Here is a 12680-nt window from a genome sequence, read left to right as displayed (position 1 = left end):
AAATTCCTCCACAAATTTCAAGCTTCAAGCAATCACATTCAAGTTCCAGCTTTAAGCAACAAAGTTCAAGTTTAAGAAATCAAGCTCAAGCTCACGAATGAAGAACAAATCAAGATTCAAGGAGTACGAGTTCAAATCAAATTTCGTGCTAGTTGAATTCAAAATCATCATTAGTGGCAACAAATATTGATTCAAGATCAAGATCAAACGCCCTTGAAATCATTTACTGTTGAAAAAAAAAAGAATCAGAGGAATCATAAAGATTGTAACATTCATATTACTTGAAATCAAATTGTTTTAATATTTTTGGCCGCATTATTTCTTGAAGCAAATTTATTGTCTACAAATTTTGGCACGCCTAGTGGGACAATCTCTACCTCTCATCTCAACTTTTCAATCACCAAAGTTCAAGAAAATCAAAATAGCTTCACAGAAAATCAAATCCAAATTAACTTCCATTAAGGCTGCAAGTGACGTCCACATCAACCCCTATTTTCGGATCATCATCCTCAAAAGGAGCAAGATCCTTTACAAGCATGGACCAAAAAGTGAACGATGTCGCCAAAGGGATTGAAAAGGTTCTTCCCAACTTAGTTCATCAACATCCAAGAAATATTTCATGTAAGCCGATGATGATGACTTAAGCGCTCGATATACTCCAATAAATATTAATGCGACCTCTAAGCTCTATCCCAATAATGATCCATAACATTTTTCATCCTGTACAACAATTATTCAAGCAATGATTATTGAAGTTTCTACCATAGAAGAACTACTTGAAAATTTGATGATAGCAGTTGAAGTCTTGTTAAAGCGCGTGCAAGATTAAGATGTTAAGCTTTTCAAGTTAACAAATAAGTTGGATAGCATAGTAGAAGGAGAATCCACACAAGAACCTTTAAATCTTCAAAAGTCACAAGAGAAAGGAGACTCCACCAAAAAGCAAGCAACAACAACAAAGGAGATCCAAGTCTTCGGTGAAGATTTGATTCCCGTTGAGAAATTGAAGGACTTCATCATAGAGGCTATAAAAGGAGAAATTGATAACTTGAAGATGCATGTTTGTTATCAACCTCCTAAGTGGCAATAATTCGATAGCAAGGGAAATCCGAAACAATATGTAGCACGCTTTGTTGAAACTTAAAACAATGCTGGAATGTACGGTGATTATCTTATTAAATAGTTTGTTCGATCTCTCAAAGGTAATGCATTCGATTGGTACGCAGAACTCAAATCTAGTTCCATCGATAGTTGGGAGCAGTTAGAGCATGAGTTTCTCAATAGTTTATATAGCATAAGACACATCGTAAGCATGGTAGAACTTACAAACGCTCATCAACGAAAGGATGAGCCAGTTATTGACTTCATCAACCACTGGAGGAGCTTAAGCCACAACCGCAAAGATCGCATTAGCGAAACTTATAGCATCGAAATGTGCATTCAAGGAATGCATTGGGGTCTTCGCTATTTCTTACAAGGCATAAATCCCAAAACATTTGAAGAACTAGTAACTCGTGCTTATGATATGGAACTAAGTATGGCCACAGGTGGAGATTAAGGGCTACCTCTCTTTGAGCCTTACGACAAAGAAGAAGAACAAGAAGGCGAGGATGGGGGAAAGTTTTCAAATGAGAATGAAACCAAAGAGTCTATACATATCAATATGCTCCTCAAGGTACGAGCCTAAACTGCAAGTTATAGTGCTTCTCAATGCACGAGCCTAAACTGCAAGTTATAACGCTTCTTGGCACATGAGCCTATACTGTATGTCATAAAGCTCCCCAAATTTGAACTAAATATTTAAGATGTAAAGATCTTCAAATTTGAGCAAAGTCTTCAGGTTGTAAAGCTCTTCAAATTCGAGTAAATACTCAAGTCGAAAGCTCTTCAAAGTCGAGCAAAGACATCAAGTCGCAAAGCTTTTCAAATCTGAACCATACTTCAAGTTTCAAAGCTCTTCAAAATTGAGCAAGTCTTCAAGTTTCGAAGCATTTCGAATTGTAAGGTAAATCTTCAAATTACTATGTTCCTAGACGCATGAGCCTAAACTACATTTCATGAAGCTCTTCAAATTTGAGAAAAATCTTCATGTTACAAATCTCCTCAAAATACGAGCTTAAATTGCAAGTCGCTACAATCCTGAACGCACGAGCCTAAACTGTATGTCATGAAACTCTTCAAATTTTAGGACAATCTTAAAGTTTCAAAGCACCTCAAAATACGAGCTTAAATTGCAAGTCGCTAGGCTCCTGGGCGCACGAGCCTAAACTGCATGTCATGAAACTCTTGAAATTTGAGAAAAATCTTCAAGTTGCAAAGCTCTTCAAAATACGAGTTTAAATTGCAAGTCAATACACTCCTTAATGTATGAGCAAAAACTACATGTTACTTTTGGCCCATAAGAGAATAAACTGTGTACGATCCAAAAAAAGGAGTCCGCTAGGTTGAAAACCTCGAGAGAGGCGGCCTAGGAAAAAGTTAAGATATTAAAAAAAAACTCACCCGTTCTGAACTACGGTATGACTTGATCCTCTGTATCGAGGTACATAGGCAACTTAGAGTTTCATTCCAAGTTCTGTCGCATGAGTTCAAAAATATATATTGCCCCTAGCATTGTTCGAATTGAAGTATAATGGATTTGTCACTTTAAAATCGGACTTACATGTATTCTTTCATTGAGCTTTGTGCCTTATCAGATACTGATGTTTATATGGGGGAAAACCTCCATAAGAAATAGACATCTCTGATGAGATGGTGGTAGTATTCTAGAAAGACCCCAAATATTCAAGTTGTAGTCTGCAAGTCCATCGGTCTTCAAGCTGATGTTTTTAAGTTCGCAGGTCTTCAAGTTGAAGTATTCAATCCCTCCAAGCCTTCAGGTCTGCTAGTCTTCAAGTCCGCTAATTCTTCGAGTTGAAGTTTTCATGTCCATCGCTCTTCAAGTTGAAGTGTCAAAGTCTGCCCAATCTTCAAGTCCGCCAAATCTTCAATTTAAAGTCTTAAAGTCTACAAAATCTTCAAGTTTGTTGCTCTTCAAGTTGAAGTTTTCAAGTCCGCCAAGTTTTCAAAGTTCAAGTGTTCAAGTTGAAGTCGTCAAGTCCATCAAGTCATCAGTTGAGCTTTATAATTTTCCAATCTTAAGGTGGATGTATAAGTTCCTTTGCATCTTAAGTTGGCCTATTTGCAGGTTAGTCCTTAAAAGGAACTATTATTTTCCAATTGTAAGGTGGACGTTTAAGTCCCTTTGTACCTTAAGTTGGCCTTTTTGCGGGTTTGTCCTTGAAAAGAACTATAATTTTTCAATTTTAAGGTGGACATTTTAGTCACTTTGCACCTTAAGTTAGTCTTCTTGTGGCTTGATTTTTCTATATGTTGTTGAGAGTTTGTCCTTCGTTATGTTGCCATGGATTTGTCTTGCTATATGCCATATGCACCTTTTTGCCCGACGATTATCCCACTAATTTTTTGGACGGAGATGAGTTGCCTTCCTTTTGCGCCCGAAGATTATCCCACCAACCTTTTGGTAAATAGATGAGTTGATATTCCTTTGCGCCCGAAGAATATCTCACCGGTTTTCGGACGGGGATGAGTTGCCATCCCTTTGTTCCCTAGGATCACCTTCTTCATGCATGTGATAATTTACTCTTACTTGATTGGCATGTGAAAAGAAAAGAAAGGCGATAAAAGAAATTACACGAAAGCAGATGGGGAAATTTTTACCTGTCAAACACAAACTCGAAGAACTTTGTCGTTGTCGTTGATTTTTGACCACAATCAGGGGTGTCAATGGATATTTGAAAATCTACTAAACCGACCGAACCGTACTGCACCAAACCGATTTTTAGGTTTCTTTTGAAGAAACCATAGGTTTTTATATAAATCTATAACCGTACCAATAATTAGGGTAGATTTTTTATTTTATAAAAATAAATCGAAAAAATACCGAACCGTACCGAATAAATTTCACATGTGAAAAATATATTTATATAGTAAGTTTAAAACTAATAAAGCATTAAATTTTTCATTGGGCCTTGGAATTATGAAAATTGTTACAAGCCAATAAGTAACAAAAGTCCAAATACTAATTCCTAAAACCTATTATGTTGCTTATAGTTAAACTATGCTATTTCAAGTATCTTTATTAGTAAGACGCAAAGTACTCTAGCGATTATGAGTAGCAAACTACAATGTATTGAATATATTTTCTTTCATATAATTTGAATTTATCTTTTTGATATTTAATATAGAATTTATTTTTGAGTCCCAACTTGGTTAATATCTTTCCACTCGTGTGATTTATATTTTCTTTGCTTTTACTTGGTTTCTTTTACGTTGTTGTCAAATAGTTATGTATTTATACTCTAGCCCTCTTTCATGTTTATTAATTCATTATCCTTTAAACAGTAAAAATATCTAGAGAGTTCTGTTAAGTCCTATAAAAGAATGTATGTTCTTGCATTCTATTTTTACTGATAAATTTTACATGACATTTAAGAAAATACCAAATATTACCGAACCGTACCGATACTGAAGTGAAACTGACATGATTGAGACGATTTTAAAAAGTCTAATTTTAATTATACATTATAAAATAATCAAAAATTAGTATGATACAAATTTTATAAAATAACCGATCGAATCGAACCATTGATACCCCTGACCACAATTGAAGAGCATGTAGTATATGCAGATTCCAAGAAGGTGTCTGCGTAGAACATATTTCGATGTAGGATATTGCTATAATTGATTTTCTACAAGAACTTGACTAGTAAAGGCGGCAGCAACAATTCGTTTGCCACCTAGAAAGGGAATCGAGTATGTATGGCTATCTCCTAGAATCCTTACTAGAGACAAAGAAGATTACTTTGAAAAGAATGTAAATTGTCAACCAAATTTATTTCGAACAGTATAGCACGTGAACGTAATGAGATTACAACATATAGAATGCAAACTTCAATCATTACAGCTTTGTCTTATTCTTGTTCAAATATGAATTACCATTAATACTTTTGAGGCAAAGTGCAAGTAAATTGTGAAAATTATTCCATTGGAAGCTCTAATTCAACACCCGTGTTTGGGGGCTTCACTGATACTTTAAGGCCTTGTCGTTAATAATGAAGTAGGAGAGCATTTGTAAATATTCAAATTTTATCGATTTCAAATCGATAAATAATGTGGATTATATTTTAAATATATTAATCTAAAAAAATAATATGATCTAATATAATTAAATTAATTATTTAAGTCTAATAAATATTGACTGGGCTAACTCATTTAGTTAGGCTACAAGTGATGAACCCACCTCATTATGCCCAATATGTCATCTTCCTAGAGGCCCAATTTGGTACCACGTGGCAAATGACGTGGAATGACAAGTTAGATGGAAGAGCCAATAGGATCATGTCATGTATCAAAATGACAAGGCATAACAAGGCAATTTAAAGTCCAATAAAATCATGCCACATGTGCAAGGGACATGTTCTGGCCAATCAAATGCGGCCTTGTCACACTTTAGTCTGATTGGTCGGGAAGAATTTATTCTCATCACAACTCTTCCCTCCCACAATTATAGATAGAGGTCTTCATATCTCAAAAAAAGACACTAGATGTTATAACAATAAGCAAGAGAGAGCTCATGGATCAAACGCCACAAATTCCTGCACAAGTTTCAAGTTTCAAGCAGACGAGTTCAAGTTCACAAAATCAAGTTCAAGCTCAAGAACGATAAACAAATCAAGATTCAAGGAGTACGAATTCAAATCAAAGTTCGTTCTAGTTGAATTTAAAATCATCATTCGTGGCAACAAATATAGATTCAAGATCAATCTGAAAGACCCTTGAATTTATTTATCGTTGAAAGAAGAATCAGATGAATCACAAAAATTATAACACTCATATTACTTGAAATAAAATACTACGATTGTTGCAATATTTTCGGTCTCGATTATTTTTCTGAAGTAAATTTATTGCCTACACCATTATCAAAAAAATCTCTATGTTAAACGGCGCAATTCCACTCATTCAAAGATTTTACTCAGTATGCCCAATAGCTTCCAGGAACATGGTAAGGAATGATTTATTATCCCTAAAATCTTCCCCTGACCACTGGCTAGTAGTTATAAAAAATTCTAACTTTCACGTGCACCATCGTAATTTAACCTGGAATGAATTTCTTCCTTTTTGCACTGTGGAACCTCTGGCTGAATCGAGACAACAATAATTTCCACAACCTCAGTCATGATCTATCATTAGAACTGGTCTTGATGCATGCATTAGAATATAAATATACAGTCTCCTGAAAATTCCTTTTAAACTTTAACACCGATGGTGCCTTCCAGCATAGTACCCTTGTTGGAGGAGTAAGTAAACTATTCAGAAATGCACAAGAAAATCAGATGATGGGCTTCTCTAGTAAAATCTTTGGATGCAATTCCACTCATACTGAGTCGCAAACACTTAAGTTAGGACTACAAATTGCAACGGAAAGACATCTTGTGCCTCTTTAAGTTGAGACAGACGCTGCAGAAATCATACACTTATAAGAAAAAATGATATTCCTCTTTTTAATAATTTAATTAATGAGTGCAGGCTATTGAGAAAACTGGAGAATCCAATGGTTCGGCACAACTTCCATGAAGGCAACAAAATCGCACACCTTTTGGCTAACCAAGGAATCAAAAAGGCCAATGTATATCAAGTAGTCATCTTATTAACACCTCCATATCCAGTCAAACACTACTTCACCAAGACAGGGATGGAGTTGTTACTACTAAGCTTATATCTAGTACTATGTATAATAATTTGGTCAAGCTTAGTGACCTCAATGTTATATTGAACTTTATGAATGTGTTTTCTACTTCTAGTTCTAGTAATCCTACTACTATTTGTATGGGAAAAAACTTTATCCTAGATTTTTAACCCGGTCAAGAACAATAGGGCCTTTGAAGGCTGTGACGTGTCAACCTCACTCCAAGAGGTCGAGGTCAGACGCGAAAAATAAGTTGGGTGTCAAAAATCGAAATGATTCAACAAAAGACAAGGACGAGCATCCGCCTTCGGTACGAAGTGACAATCAACTTTAGGATTTAGATTCCCTAGAGAATAGTCTAATGTATATTCCTTACTGTTGTACTATCTAGGATTTGAGCACATGTATTTTTATAAATAGAAAGAGATGTAGACGAAAAAAGAGGATTGGATTTTTTTGTAAAGAATATCATCAACATTCTCTGTGCAAGATACTCACTTTATTGAATAGAAACAAAGCCTAACTTTACACTTATTTTCTTTTACTCTTCTCTCCCAATCCAAGAAGAATTGGAATATTCAACTGCTTATTACCATCTATCACTGTCTGAAAAATATTGGAAGATCCCACCCTTGTCGGGGGAATTCTATCTCATTTATTACTCAAAAGTCATTTATTATCTTTTATTGTTATCTCTTACATTTATAAGCTTTTATTGCTCCATCATTGCTTTAGGATAATCATATCTAATACTATACATTAAATATATCGCCCTAAAAGTGCTAGATCTGCTATTGAATATTGATATTGTCTATGTTTAACCCTTCTTTTCTATAAATCTAATCGTATAAATACCTAGATCTATTTTTTGGGTCATACAGTTGGGCACCGTCTGTGGGGATTTCTTAGTCAAACTATTAGTTTTCATTCGAATCTACAACTTTCATAACTTGTTAACCTAACATATGGCAAAGTTGTTATTTCTTTTGTCTTTGCATACAAGAATTCCATAGCAGGTAATCAGGGAAAAGTCGACCAAGGAAAAGGAACAAGAGCGGCAGACAACATCCCGCTCAATCTAATGAGTGTCATCGACGAAGGGTACAAAACTCAAGATGAAGAAACAACTCCTACGACATCCCCCGAGCGAAGGAAGTCACTTGCACCTTTCTGTAGCACGACCAAACACAACGGCAACGAGGCTTCCACATCACTAGAAGAAGGAAAACCACCTGCCATCAAAAAGCTTCTAGAAGCCCGGCTAACGAATACCTTAGTCATCGTGATGAGCAAGCAGGTCCCATGCAAGATCGTAGAAACCCCAAATATCCATGCGGCCCAGCACAAGAGTGGGCGGGATGATCAACTAAACCTCTCAGCTTTAGGTAATAACCGTACAATTGCTAATAGTGCAGGTGAAAACGCTCTCGTCGTCGAGTTCAAACGAATAGAGAAAAGGGAGAACGAGAACAACCACTCAAGGAGAAGATGAAAGAGCATCAAGAACGGGTAGCCAAAATACCAGGTTCCCCAAAATTGATACCAAAAAGAGATGTTGGCGGGTTCGTGGAACAACCATACAAGGAGGAGGCAGCCCCTCATGCTATACCTAAAATTTCAAGATGCCCATGTACCTCAGAATCTACGACGAGATGACTGATCCCGAGGACCATGTGACTTATTACGTCACCGTAGTAAAAGGCAATGATCTCACCAAAGAACAGGTTTCTTCTATCTTGGTAAAAAAGTTTGGCAAAACCCTCACATGGGGAAGTTGATGTGGTACTCGTAGCTGGCATCCTACTCCATAAAAACATTCAAGAAAATGGTGGATAACAAGAAAGCCGAAACCAGGGTAAACGATATCTTCGCCATTAGCAATCCCTAGGGGAAGGACTAAGGTACTTCTTGGCTCGATTCAATAGGGTAAGGATGACTTTACCGAACATCTTCGAAGGAATGGCCGTAGCATCCTTCTAGAATGGGGTGAACAGAGAAGGGTAGAGGGAAACTAGAAAGTTTCTAAGCTAGTTGATAAAATATCCACTAGCCACCTGGGACGAGATCCATAATGTCTATTGTGCCGAGGTCAAAGCGGACGATGAGGAACTCAATGGAACAACACGACAACTCATCTCATTGCAATCTGAACCAAAGAGGGAGCATAGGGAAAACACAAGGAGAGACCCTTCGATGCTGCAACCAACCAGAGATCGATATTAACCTTATATCACACCACGCATCCCCAACTTCCGCCGCGAAGACAACCCCTCTAAACCAAGATCATGCATCCACAGAAACGACTGAGGTATGGTCCCTTTACTTTCTACTCATAATTTTTGTGTGTCATCTACAAAGGTGGTCTACACACTCGAGAAGCCAGGACTAAAGGTGAAGTGGCCACCAAAGATGAGGTCCACCCCAAGAACAAGAAAGTCGGACGCCTTCTATAAGTTCCACTAAGACCGAGGACAGAAGACGGAAGACTTCCACGCTTTAAGGTAAGAAGTGGTGACTCTACTGTAATAAGGACACCTCAAAGAGCTGCTTAGTGACAGAGGCAGGAACACCTTAGCAAAGGGCCGAGAACGCCCAGGCCCGCCAAAGTTGCCATCTCCCGCTCGTACCATCAGCATAATTATTGGAGGCTGTAACGACACCTCCATCAATGGCATCAAGTTTACCGCCACTCAAAAACTCAAGAGATCGATCACCCATGAATGGTATGACGGCCTCGAAAAGAGTATCATCTTCGACGAGCCAAATGCTGACGGTTTGACTTTCCCTCACAATGATGCACTTTCCATAACTTTACACATTCTTGATACTGATGTTAGGAGGATTATGGTGGATGACAGAAGCGGAGCGTGCGTTATCCATCCTCGAGTCCTCGCACAAATGCGACTCGAATAAAAAATAGTGTTGCGCTGCATTACACTAACCAATTTTAACAATGCAATTGAACGGGCTTCGAGCGAGATCACACTCCCCGTCCTCGCCAGCGGGATAACATTGGAGGCCTTGTTCCACATCATGGACCAGGACACAACATATAATGCTATCATAGGTCAACCGTGGATATACCCTATAAGAGCAGTCCCCCCTAGCTTGTACCAGGTGATCAAGTTCCCAACCCCCTAAGGAATATTCAGCATACGAGGGGAGCAACGTGCATCCAAGGAATGCTATTGGATCGCCCTCGACAATGCGACTACTCAGAAAAATAAAAAGAAAAAGAAAATGAAGCATAGCAATCAGTAGGGTCGAGATCCCTATAGGCAAAAGTCAAGGACACCATTATGGATCCAGAAACAGTCAAAGTTGCAGGATCGACCATAGAGGACCTCAATCTGGTCCAGCTAAATCCAAACAACCCCAGCAAAAAGGCTCATATAGGATGCAAACCCGAAGACCCATGTAAGTTTAGTTAATTCTTTATAGCTAACGGAGATTTGTTTTCTTTTAGCCATGAAAATATGCCATGAATCCCCAAAGAGATAGCCACACACAAGTTAAATGTCGACCCTTAGTACCCTCCAGCAAGGCAGGTTTGACAAAAGTTCAACCCCGCCATCAACGAGGCCGTCCATGAAGAAGTGGAAAAACTCTTGGCCAATGGCTCTACTAGGGAGTCGAAGTACCCCAAGTAGATTGCTAACGTGTTAATGGTAAAAAAGAAGAATGAAAAGTGGAGAATGTGCATGGACTTCACCAATCTGAACAAAGCATGTCTGAAGGATTCGTTCCCATTACCACACATCGACCAACTCATCGAAGCAACAACAAACATAAGTTGCTGAGCATCCTGGACTCTTACTCGGGTTACAACTAGATATTTATGGAAGAGGATACTGGGAGAAAACCACATTCAACACTCACATGGGAACGTATATCTACCGGGTCATGCCATTTAGGTTAAAGAGCGCGGTGGCTACCTCTCAAAGGCTGGTCACAAAGATGTTCAAAACCCAACTCGGCAAGACCATGAGAGTATACATCGACGACATGTTAGTCAGATCTTTGAGGATCGAGGATCACATCCACCATCTGAAGGAAGCATTCGAAATATTGAGGAAATATGGGATGAAACTAAACCCCGAGAAATGCGCATTTAGCATAACTTGGACTAAATTTTTTGGGTTTCCTAGTATCACAGCGCGGAATCGAGGTCAACCATGATTTAATTAAAGCCATCGACGGGATATCAAAACACCTAACTACCAAGAAACAAGTCCAAAGAATGACTGGTCGAATCACCGCCCTATCTAGATTTATCTCGAGGTCATCCAACAGGTGCCAAAAATTCTTCAACGTACTCAAAAAGGAAAACGGCCTCGAATGGACACCGAAATGTAAACAAGCTTTGAAGGAACTCAAGGAATACCTGTCATCGCCGCCCTTGCTCTCAAAGCCTTAGCTTGAAGAACATCTCCTTGTCTACCTCGCCATTTCATAAGTAGTGGTAAGTGCAGTCCTAGTTCGGGAAGAGAAAGGTACATAATCTCTAATTTACTATATCAATAAAACACTTATTGACACTAAGAGAAGATACCTTTACCTTGCGAAATTGGCCCTGGCCCTTGTCGTAGCTTCAAGAAAATTCAGGCCATACTTCTAATGCCATCCATTCTCGGTCGTCACCACGTTTCCTTTCAGGAACATACTGCACAAACTCGAACTGTTAGGGAGCTTGGCCAAATGGGCAATAGAGCTAAGTGAACATGACATCACTTACCAGCCTTGCACAACCAAAAAATCATAAGTGCTCGCCCACTATGTCGCAGACTTTAGTGCCAAGGTAATGCCCGAGGGCGCCATGCGAGCTTCAGGCCTAACACAAGAAGTTTGGGTCCTGCACACCGATGGCGCGTCCAATGCATACGGGTCAGGACTAGGACTTGTGCTCGAAGTCCCATCAGTGAAATAATCTGCCAATCTATAAGGTGCCTAGATATGATTAACAATGATTCGAGTATGAGGCAATAATTGTAGGGTTGACGCTAGCACTTGATTATGGAGCGAGATGCCTAAAAGTATGATGTGACTCCCAGCTCGTAATCAATCCAATCACTGGGACTTTCCAGATCAAAGAGCAGAGGTTATAGAAATACCAGACCGAGATCTGTAAACTGTTACCCAAGTTGGATGAATGTCAGCTCGACCAGATTCCTCAGACTTAGAACGTCGAGGTAGACAGCCTCACAAAATTGGTCGCCATGACCAGAAGTATAACTCATGGAGTCGAGAATATGATGCATCTTCTTAGCTCAACCTTAGAGCACTTCGAGGTAAAGTATATAAACTTAACCTAGGACTGGCACAATTGTATTATAAATTACTTGCAGGACAGTGTTCTCCCAAATGATAAAAATGAAGCTAGGAAGTTGAGAATGCAAATAGCAAGGTACAACTTCCTCAGCAATGAATTCTATAGAAGAACGTACGGTGGCCTCTTTGCAAAATGTTTGACCTCAAATCAGACTCAACGTGTCCTCGGGGAAGTCTACAAAGGCCACTGGGGCAGTCATTCTGGTGACCGAACACTTGTCATATGCCATATATGGGCAGAATACTATTGGCCTACTATGCAGAAATACGCCCTGGAATTCATAAAAAAGTGCGAACAGTGCTAGAAGTATGCCCCGATAATCCACAAAGTGGGTGAACGCCTCCATTTTGTCACCTCACCATAATCGTTCATCAAATGGGAGATGGACATCGTGGGACCACTCTCGCCGAGATGAGGTAACGTTAAATTCCTTTTAGTTTTGATTAACTACTTCTCTAAATGAGTGGAAGTAGGCGCATTCGCCCAAGTTCGTGAGCAAGAAGTAATCAACTTCATATAGAAGAACATCATTTGCCGGTTCAACCTGCCCAAACATGTCACAGCCCAATTTCTCCCTCTATAAACTGTCGTGAAGGAACCTAG

At 38.8% G+C, this 12680-nt stretch overlaps 1 long non-coding RNA gene across 2 annotated transcripts in view; it reads right to left on the bottom strand.

Moving 5' to 3' along the window:
- Window positions 1-314: 314 nt before the first annotated feature.
- Window positions 315-12680, bottom strand: part of LOC107783084 (uncharacterized) — a 29358-nt gene continuing 16992 nt past the window's right edge. Inside the window, exon 8 of one of the 2 annotated variants that reach the window (XR_012694186.1) lies at window positions 315-720. This is a non-coding gene — a long non-coding RNA (uncharacterized LOC107783084). Of the gene's footprint in view, window positions 721-5266; window positions 6520-12680 lie in introns of those variants that run through there. The other variant, XR_012694187.1, reaches the window with a different exon arrangement.

Source organism: Nicotiana tabacum, chromosome 8, assembly GCF_000715075.1.
Source record: "Nicotiana tabacum cultivar K326 chromosome 8, ASM71507v2, whole genome shotgun sequence".
NCBI classification, from domain to species: domain Eukaryota; kingdom Viridiplantae; phylum Streptophyta; class Magnoliopsida; order Solanales; family Solanaceae; genus Nicotiana; species Nicotiana tabacum.
This window is presented reverse-complemented; position numbering and strand designations above follow the sequence as displayed.